This window comes from Lygodium microphyllum, chromosome 30, assembly GCF_053477565.2.
Source record: "Lygodium microphyllum isolate KBCC chromosome 30, Lygodium_microphyllum_v1.1.10, whole genome shotgun sequence".
Lineage (NCBI taxonomy): Eukaryota > Viridiplantae > Streptophyta > Polypodiopsida > Schizaeales > Lygodiaceae > Lygodium > Lygodium microphyllum.
The window spans coordinates 30,235,281-30,244,189 of NC_141164.1; positions in this window are offsets into that span (position 1 = coordinate 30,235,281).

The following is an 8,909-nucleotide window of genomic DNA, read 5'->3' on the forward strand; positions in this document are numbered from 1 at the left end:
AAAATCCCATGATTGGCATAAGATATGTCAGGTTTGTACTATGAATGGATTATAAGTGGTCTGCGTATTTTGCTATTTGGAGTGTAGTCGTTGTTCATAATGCTTTCTCATTTGTGGCACTTTGTACTACCAATCACGATCGTAAGATGTCTTACTTCAAAAATACACGAGGCCATTTACAGATTGTCGACTTTAGTGCAATGGATCTCACAGAAGGAGATTAAGATGTCCTCTATTGAATCCGTGAGGGGGGGAGCAGTGGAGACAGTATGTCGCTTTGAGAAATAACTGCCTACCAGCATGCTCACGATACAAATCTACCTTCTTGTGCATCTTGTAGATGAAGTGGAGATTATTGGATCTGTCCATATGCGATGGATGTTCTTCTTGGAGTGCTTCATGAAAACCCTGAAAGGCTTTATGCGACAAGCTCGGCCAGAAGGTAGCATGGCTGAAGGTTGATTGGTGTTTGAGGCGCTAGTGCATATTTCACAATGGCTACTAACTGTGGATCCAGACAACAGTATGCTATGGTCGCTGAAGGATGATGATAGACTGATTGGAGATGTGGTGGTTGAAAATGGGATAGAAAAAAAAATGGATGTTGCAATGGAGGAGAAAGTGAATCGCTTTTATATGTTGCACCATGCCTCTATGGAGACGTGGCTCGCCAGGTACCAGCAAGCTAGGCAAGATCGAGAGGAAGCGCGATCTGAATTTCGACGTAGTATGCGCCATCAACCAATTCAATATCCCGAGGGCATGGAGGAGATGCCGCGGTTAATGTCAACACGATGGTTGCATGGAGCTTTGACTGCAGCATCTCACGAAATGGCAAAGGTCTCAATCGAGGAGTGATAATTCTCGAGGGGATGTAGTCCAAAGGTGATGGCGTGTTTATGATTTGTCGTATCTATATTTTATATGCAACAACTAATTGAGTGTTTCAATGTACAGTACAAAATATATAGTGCAGCGTGGTCACGCGACCGACATTTTCGCGTGGAGCGTATTGACAAAATGCGCTCCACAACAGAGTATGGTATCATGGCAAGGTTCGAGCAAGAGAGCCGACGACGAGCAACGGATCCAAACATGGTTATAGATAAGATGGAGTATTTTGGGAACTTGCAAAGTATTATTACGGTGGATTACCATCGCTTCTCCATGATACTATTTGATGTGCAATGGTTCAAAGTGGTACTTGAAGGAGCTGGAGTAACAGTTCGACGAGGTCCATTTAGATTTCTCGAAATAGATTCCGAAAAAAAATAGATAGATTTGCGTGACACCTTTGTGTTGCCGGTCCATTGTGAACAGATGCATGAACTCATTTGTTTGTTAATTGTATTACGATATGATACATGTCACAATAGTTAAATCTCTTTTGTACGTGTTTGTGAACAGATAATCTTCTATCCAAACCCCCGAAAAACCTTGATGGTGGTATGTTATACCTTCAGCTCCCCGAAGTGCGAGAGTATATGATCAAAGTGATGTTCCAAGCATAAATGAGGACAATATGCAAATAGAGGGATGTATATTGCAAGGGGTGGAGGCCACCAAAAGCTTGGAGCATGCAGAGGAGCTAGTATTGGGTAACAATGATGGAAATACAGGAGTCCAAGAATTCTTTGAGAACGAGGTAGACTCATCATTTTGTGGTGACATCTCGATCGACCTTCTAGTTTATGCCGATTTATGTTAGGAGATTGACATGGGACCATAGAATACTTCATACTTGGAGCATCCAATTACTCAATTCGTTGACTAATTGCTTATAAGGGTACATAAGATATGCATTTTAAGTAAGATCTTTTTTTTAAGATTTATATTACCGTGCTTTATATGATTTAAATTGATTATGCTAACATCATTTTTTGTTTGTGCAGGTGACCTTTGTGAATACTTAGATCATCAGGATGAGTTGAGGGATGAGTAATGAGGAGTTGCAGGATATATTCATGTACATGTCTCCAGATCAGATGGTGAGATTCAGAGACATGGCGAACCAGGAGCTATCACGGATATCGTCATGCCGCTCCATTAGATCTACTTCGGCGCGATCAGATGCTTCAACTTCGACCAGACGAGGTCGAGGCTCCAGACTTGGGCCAGACGGAGGAAGTGCTTTAGGGTTAGGGAGATGCTACAGAGATACGGATGCAGTGAGCCCGCGGTCGGATCGGGATATAGATACTACTTCTCGCTCTCATGGCGGTTCGAGAGAGCGTGGCTCAAGTGGTTGCTGTGGAGGTACGGACACGTTGTATCCGTCTCGTCGTTCTGTTGGAGTTGCATCACCTCCGGGATTTGTCACACCTGTGTGGACGTCTACTCCAATCACTCTGGCTTTTGCTCAGCCATCCGCAGGTGGCACCCCTATGGGTGTTACTCTGATAGATACTATCCCGGTCAGTATACCACATGTACAGGGGTCTCCTGGATATGCCCAAGAACGTGGTCACAGGTGGGAGAGGACCCATCTTAGGCATACCCGAGAGGGGTATGTCTATCTTGTAGATGATAGGTCAAGAGCCATCATCATGAATGATGAGGAGAGGAGGGTGATGGCTCACATGAGAGAGTTGTGCCAAGTTTTTCGGCACAACGTCTTGGATCATTGGAAAAACATACCGGAGGGGAGCAAAGACTACATATAGTAGCATCCTTGCATGAGAAGTTTTTGGTGTACCAACCACAGCAGATAGGTTTTCTACGGGCTGGATGATGAAGTGCATACGTGCATATATGTCACACAGACGATCGGATGTACGCAAGGTACTCAAGAGTGGAGCTGCAAAGCCCGAGTGGCTAGACGTGGACGATTAGCCGATTGAGGGAGGAGGCTACAGATTCTCCAGGACGTTGGAGTCAACAACACGAGGCACCGAGGGCACGACTAGAGGCTAAAGTGGTCCATCATCTTGGGAGTAGCGGTCACAAGACATATCTGGAGGACTTTGTAAGTTTTTCTTTTGTTTTGCTTGCTTATTTTTTTGCAATATCCTTTGTACTGACAATCGTATTTCTAACAGTTAGTATTTTGTTTCCTTTGCAGCACTCCATTACAAATCGCGATCTGACCGGCCTTGAGACTCGATATGCAGAGAGGCACAGTCTCACTGCATTGATCGATAGATTGTATGGACGCAGCAACCCTGTAAGTCACTTATCTTTCTTGTCAGTAGTTACCATGTTTAATGAGAATACATTATTGTATGGTGGACTGATGTGTAGTTTTTTCTTTTTTTGCAGAGTCCGTTCGATACTCCTTTATGGCGAGACGAGCTTTTGGATGGCAAGGATCTATAGCTCGCCCTTGGATCCCTAGAGCTCACACACCCTTCTTTTTTTGTCATGTGATCTGTGTAAACATTTTTTATGTACTAGTGATATCTTGCCATGATTGTACCAGCCGCTTTCATTATGCGATCATGTATTTATTTCATGTATCAATGTTATGATTTAAGTACACTTGTCTTTATTTATACAAGCATTGTACACAGTGCAGAAACTATTTTGTATGGCCTATCACAATTTTTTTTCCCTATTACCGTCACTATTAGCGTCGCAAATATACCTGTACATGTCGTTATTTGCATTCTCATTAACGTCGCAAAGCGTCTTATCATCATTGCTATTTGCATCGATATGATATCAACGCAAATAGCGACGCTGATAATGACACTAATATCGAATATTCTATGGTGTCGCCAATAACCACGCTTTTTGCGACGACGGGGGCAAATTTCTTTATTTACATTTTTATCACTTTTAACGTTGGTATAAGGCCTATATCTTGTAGTGAGGTGGCCTAGTTTTGGTACTAATAATATACGATTATTGGGGTTTAAAAAGTGGGTGATTTAGGCTTTTGATATATTGTATATAGAGATCCATTGAAATACAAATTTATTCCAAAAAGAGGATTAGATGTTAAACATTGGTGAAAAGTAAGGCCAAAATGGTCAATAATGGCTTCAAGTATCATAGCAATGCAATAAGTGGTATGACACAAAATAGGTAGTATGCTTCAACTTGCAGCATAGACGTGGAATGATGGGGACAATAGTGATATTGTTCTTCGGAGAAGTGATAGTAGTCAGTGACGAAAAGATTGGAGAATGTTATTTAGTATTCTCGATGGTTGGTGATCAAAGTTGTTGCTAGTGTCAACAAGTCTCAAGAACTGATTTAATATTGAAAAGACTCTAGAATGACTCAAAAATGCTATTGAGATCCCCACTCTACCTTGAGCAATAGGAGTTCCAAGTTTGAAGGTTGTGCACACATCTATGTAAAAATCGCATCTCAAAGACGATTTTCAGTTACTCAAAGAGATGTAGTGTGAGAATACTTGTGCTCCTATCATCAATAAGACCATTGTTGAAGTTGAGGTGCATCCCAAAGTTGAAGTACAACCAAGGAGGCCATGGAACCTCCACAATTTGAAATAGTAATGATTGCACACCAACTTGAAGCCATGGTGATTCCATGCAACAACAAACGGCCAAACAAGGATAACCAAGTTTGGGTAAATTATGATTAAATAATTTTACTTAAAATTTTAATTTATAATAATTTTTTTATTTTTATTAAAACATACAAGTGGTCATATGCTTGAAGCAAGATAATTAAAATGAACTTGAAAGTGCTTAAATAAGGTACGTAGAAGTTGGCTCTAATTATCACAATGATCGAGATTGGACTTGTTACAAACCTGAGGAACCTTGAAGCAAACTTTCTCATGGGGCTCACTCATAATATGTATGTATATCATGTCTTGGGGAGCTCACCATGGGCAACTCATAGAATCACATAAGTGTAAGAGAGGGGGTTTTTCCCAAAAAGTACATAAGCATGTACATTAGGGGTCCCCCCTTGAGCCATAAAAGTAAGGGGGGAGGGCGGAGGAGAAGAGGGGGGACAAGGGGGTCAGGAAAGGAGGGAAGAGGGGGTTCAATACATTCTATATAGCCATATACATTCCATAGTACTAGTAATGAATACATTGTGTGACTTCTAATGCACAGCTAACAAACTAATTTTCTTGTACATTTTGCAAGCAACATTGGTTGCTCATGTCTTTGGAAGATGTTCAAGGGCTTATGTGTCTTCCATGTTTTGGTTGTACTAACCTTTTTTTAAATTTACATTATCCATCCCAAATTGATTGCAATTACTTATTGATGTATTTGTTCAATGTAGCTAGAAAATTATAAGTTCCATGGAATATCCTTTGTTAGCTCTTGTTGTATTGTATTCGTGTAACTTTGTTGCTCATTGTGTGAGTTATGGTATCCCTTTCAGAGCAAAAAAAGAGAATAAGTTTTTTAATTAAAGAGTTGAAAAATGGATTTTCTATGATAAAGGTGCATTATTGTGCTTCCATGTATGTTTGCCATATAGGAGACACCTAGATTTAAAAGCCTAGGTACTAGGAGCAGAAGACATCTAGGGATGGAACTTATACACATCTTTTATAACAAGGTGGTTGAGAATCAAGATTACCAATTAGATGGGTTGGGTAGTGAGTGAAGATGACCATATTTCTTAGTACAAATAACTCTTAAATCCTTGTAAAATACATCCTTACGATGGGTATGGCTAGGTGAAATGCTATTTTCTTTAATATTGATAATGTTTTGATATAGTGTTTCTTATACAATTACTTTTTTCCCTCCTTGAAAGAAAGGAATAATATGTTTACTAAATTAAAGTGTAAGTTTAACCCATGTGAAACGTACATAACAGTGTGGTCCCCAAAGTGGAGGTTGGAGTTATAAGTAATTAGTGTTATAACCACACATTATGAGCTTGTTTTAGCCCCCTTGACACACCACTAGAGACATCTATGTTTTCTAGTGTTGTTTGAGGTATTTGACTCTTGCACTTGCAAGAAGAACTCTCATGACTTGGCATTAAGGACATTCTTTAAAGTGACTCCACAAGTAGATGTCCAACCAATCATGTGCACTATCATCAACTAGTAAGATTATTCTCATTGACCATAAACATGTGAGGATATTGTAGATAGCTTGTCAACAAATATTTAGCTCATTGTCTTGAATCCTAAGTGCATGATAGGTATGTTGACCACTATCATGTGTGCATCTTGGAGATAGCATGCTAGTGAATACTAAATCCTCTTGGCTTTGAGTTTAGGTCCATGGTACTTGTGACCAATACCAATTGAGGGATACAATGAGGCCATTTGTTGCACCTTCACTTAATTTCCTATAGCTAATTATAAATTAAAACCAAACTAAATGAGGGATACAATTATGAGTGGATGTTGAATGCCTTATCTTCTCTAGACGCATGATTAAAACTTCTTGTGATGTTTGTATTTGTTGGTAGACATCCAAGAGGATTTGGAAGACAAGATCACATAAGGAATCAGTGTACCAAACAAAGTTGATTGCAAGAAGAATATACCATGCATACCACCAAGTTTGTGGAATCTTATGAGCCCGAATTTCACATATTATAAGGCCCCACTAGGACTCAAAATATGTCACCCAGATTTAGGAAAAACTCTTCATATGGTACCAAGGAAAAATTGAGAGAGAGAGAGAGAGAGAGAGGTGGGAGTCTTTGCAATTACAAGGGAGCAAGGGCTTACCCTTAACCTTTTTTTCTTCTTCTTCTTCTTCTTCTTTTAAATGTTATTTTTTATTTTTTGAGAAACAAGCACCTTTCATCACAATGCAGGGGCTAACCCTAACAAATACCTTCTCCCTTGTTACCATTAGCTGCCCTGCAGACTGCACACCGTCCAATGGAAAGTAAACACCAGTTTGCACATTGAAGGCCAAGCCAACCATCACCACACCCTGGATCGCACGTTCTTGTGGCCGCCACTTGTTGCTAATCTCCCCTTCTACCTCGGTTGTGCAGGTTTGTGTAGTGCCGCCCAGCAACTCCACCTGGTTGCACAACCTTACCTCATGGCTGTTTATAAGTCTGGTAGCCCCACAGTAGCCTCGAGCCCATTTGTTTCTAAGTCCCTTTACAGGTAGTCTGCGTTTCAAGCTCCCATGTTTCCTTTACAGGTAGTCTGCGTTTCAAGCTCCCATGTTTCCACAGTCCATAAGGATTGCAGGTTGCTATTGACAGGGAGCATCAGGGGTGGTTTTCCAAGACCCAAGGAGAAGGTTCCCCCTATTGCTCAATTCCTCGCTTCCTTGTCGATGCTTGTAGAGTACCATTGCAAGCTAAATGGAATATTAAGGGAGATGCGCCCTCACGCCTCTTCTTCCCCTCCCTAAAGCTCAAGTGATGAGAGACACAATCTCTGCAATACAATATGAGGCTGAAAATATGGTAGCCCACAACTTCTCCATAGCAAGATGCTTTGCTAAGCACCTTGCTTCCATAGGTGGAACTGACCCCCAGTCTCAGATTGTACGAAGGGAAAGCTGAATACCTCCCTCAACCCATGTAATTGACCGGCCCCTCTTGCAACAGCCTTCCTGTTCTCTCAGCCGTTCACCCTTGAGGAGCTTAGCTTTGTGCTTTGCAGGATGAAGAATGGGGAGTCCCCAGCGAGAGATGGCCTCCCAACCTAATTCTTCAGATCAATACGACAGACATGCTATGGAGACACGTCTGTGATTTTGCCAATGAAGTTAGGGAAACAGGGATATTGTCTAAGCTCCCGAATGAGGGAAGGTCTCACAAGGCTAATCCCCAAAGGCCCTATAAGAGACTAACTATGGTAATGGAGACCCCTCCACCTGTTCTTGAATGTGTTATTCAAAATTGTGGCCAAAGCCCTCACCTTACATATCAAGTATCTCACTCCCAAGGTAGTATACCCCTTCCAATACCAATTTGTTCATGGCAAAATGGTATGCGACGCTATCCTCAAATTGATGTTGGCAATTAGCATTGGAGCATGATGGAAAATTCCTCCTTATCAACATGGAAGACTTCGAGTAAGAGAAAGCTTACCATAGAGTAAGCTAGGAATTCATCCTCACAGTCTTTGAAGCCTTGGGTTTTAGTTAAATTATGTTTTGTTGAATGGCTTGCAGATCTCTTATGTTGAGCTAAGAGGAAATACTTGAAGGAATACTAGCATTGCTTCAAGGAGCCATAACATTGTTAGTTGTGGATGTGGGAGGGTCAATTTCTTGATGATTTGGGATCCAAACACCTGGCAGTGACTAGCCTCATTGGTTTCTAAGGTCTCCCTAAGTTTCTTCTCCTATGCAGCATGTGAGATGAGCATTTTCCATGTAGGATGATGATTATTGGGTCCCCACTAGGAGTCATATTAGGCAAAGCACAACATCAGTGAGTCCTAAGATACTAGTTTTTGGAAGTGCTTCTAGGATAGCCGATGGGCTAAGGAAGGTATCCTTCTTCTTGTGTGTGGTGAGCTAGTGGCATACATATATAAAAGGGTGGATTTTGTAGGATTCTTCCCAACACAAGGGCAAGCTTGGGTGCATAGCTTGTGGTACTTTTTGTAGGCAATCAGTTAACCAAGGGCATCACTTACATGAGATGCAATCTCTTTTAATAGAGGCCATTTCCTATAGTCATTGGCTTAGAGGCCATTGCTAGTATGTAGGTCCTTGAGCCTTCAACATTGTCATCAAAAACACTAGGGACAAAACAAAAACTAATCATTGCAAAGGCAATCCCAATATGCAGAAGTTCCAAAGATCGATATTCCTATAGATGCCAACTCTTCTCTAGCCCAAAGATTGACCAATATGACTTATAAAGATGTAATACCTTAAACGTTCTCAATTGCTTTCTCCATAAATACCCTTGTATAATCTATTCTAAAGAGCCAAACCTACTAGCTCCTATTACTTTTTAGTGCATCTTCAAATATAGAAAATTTTCAGGTGGCGTATTAAAGCCATCCCAGTTATGGTGTATGTTTGAGG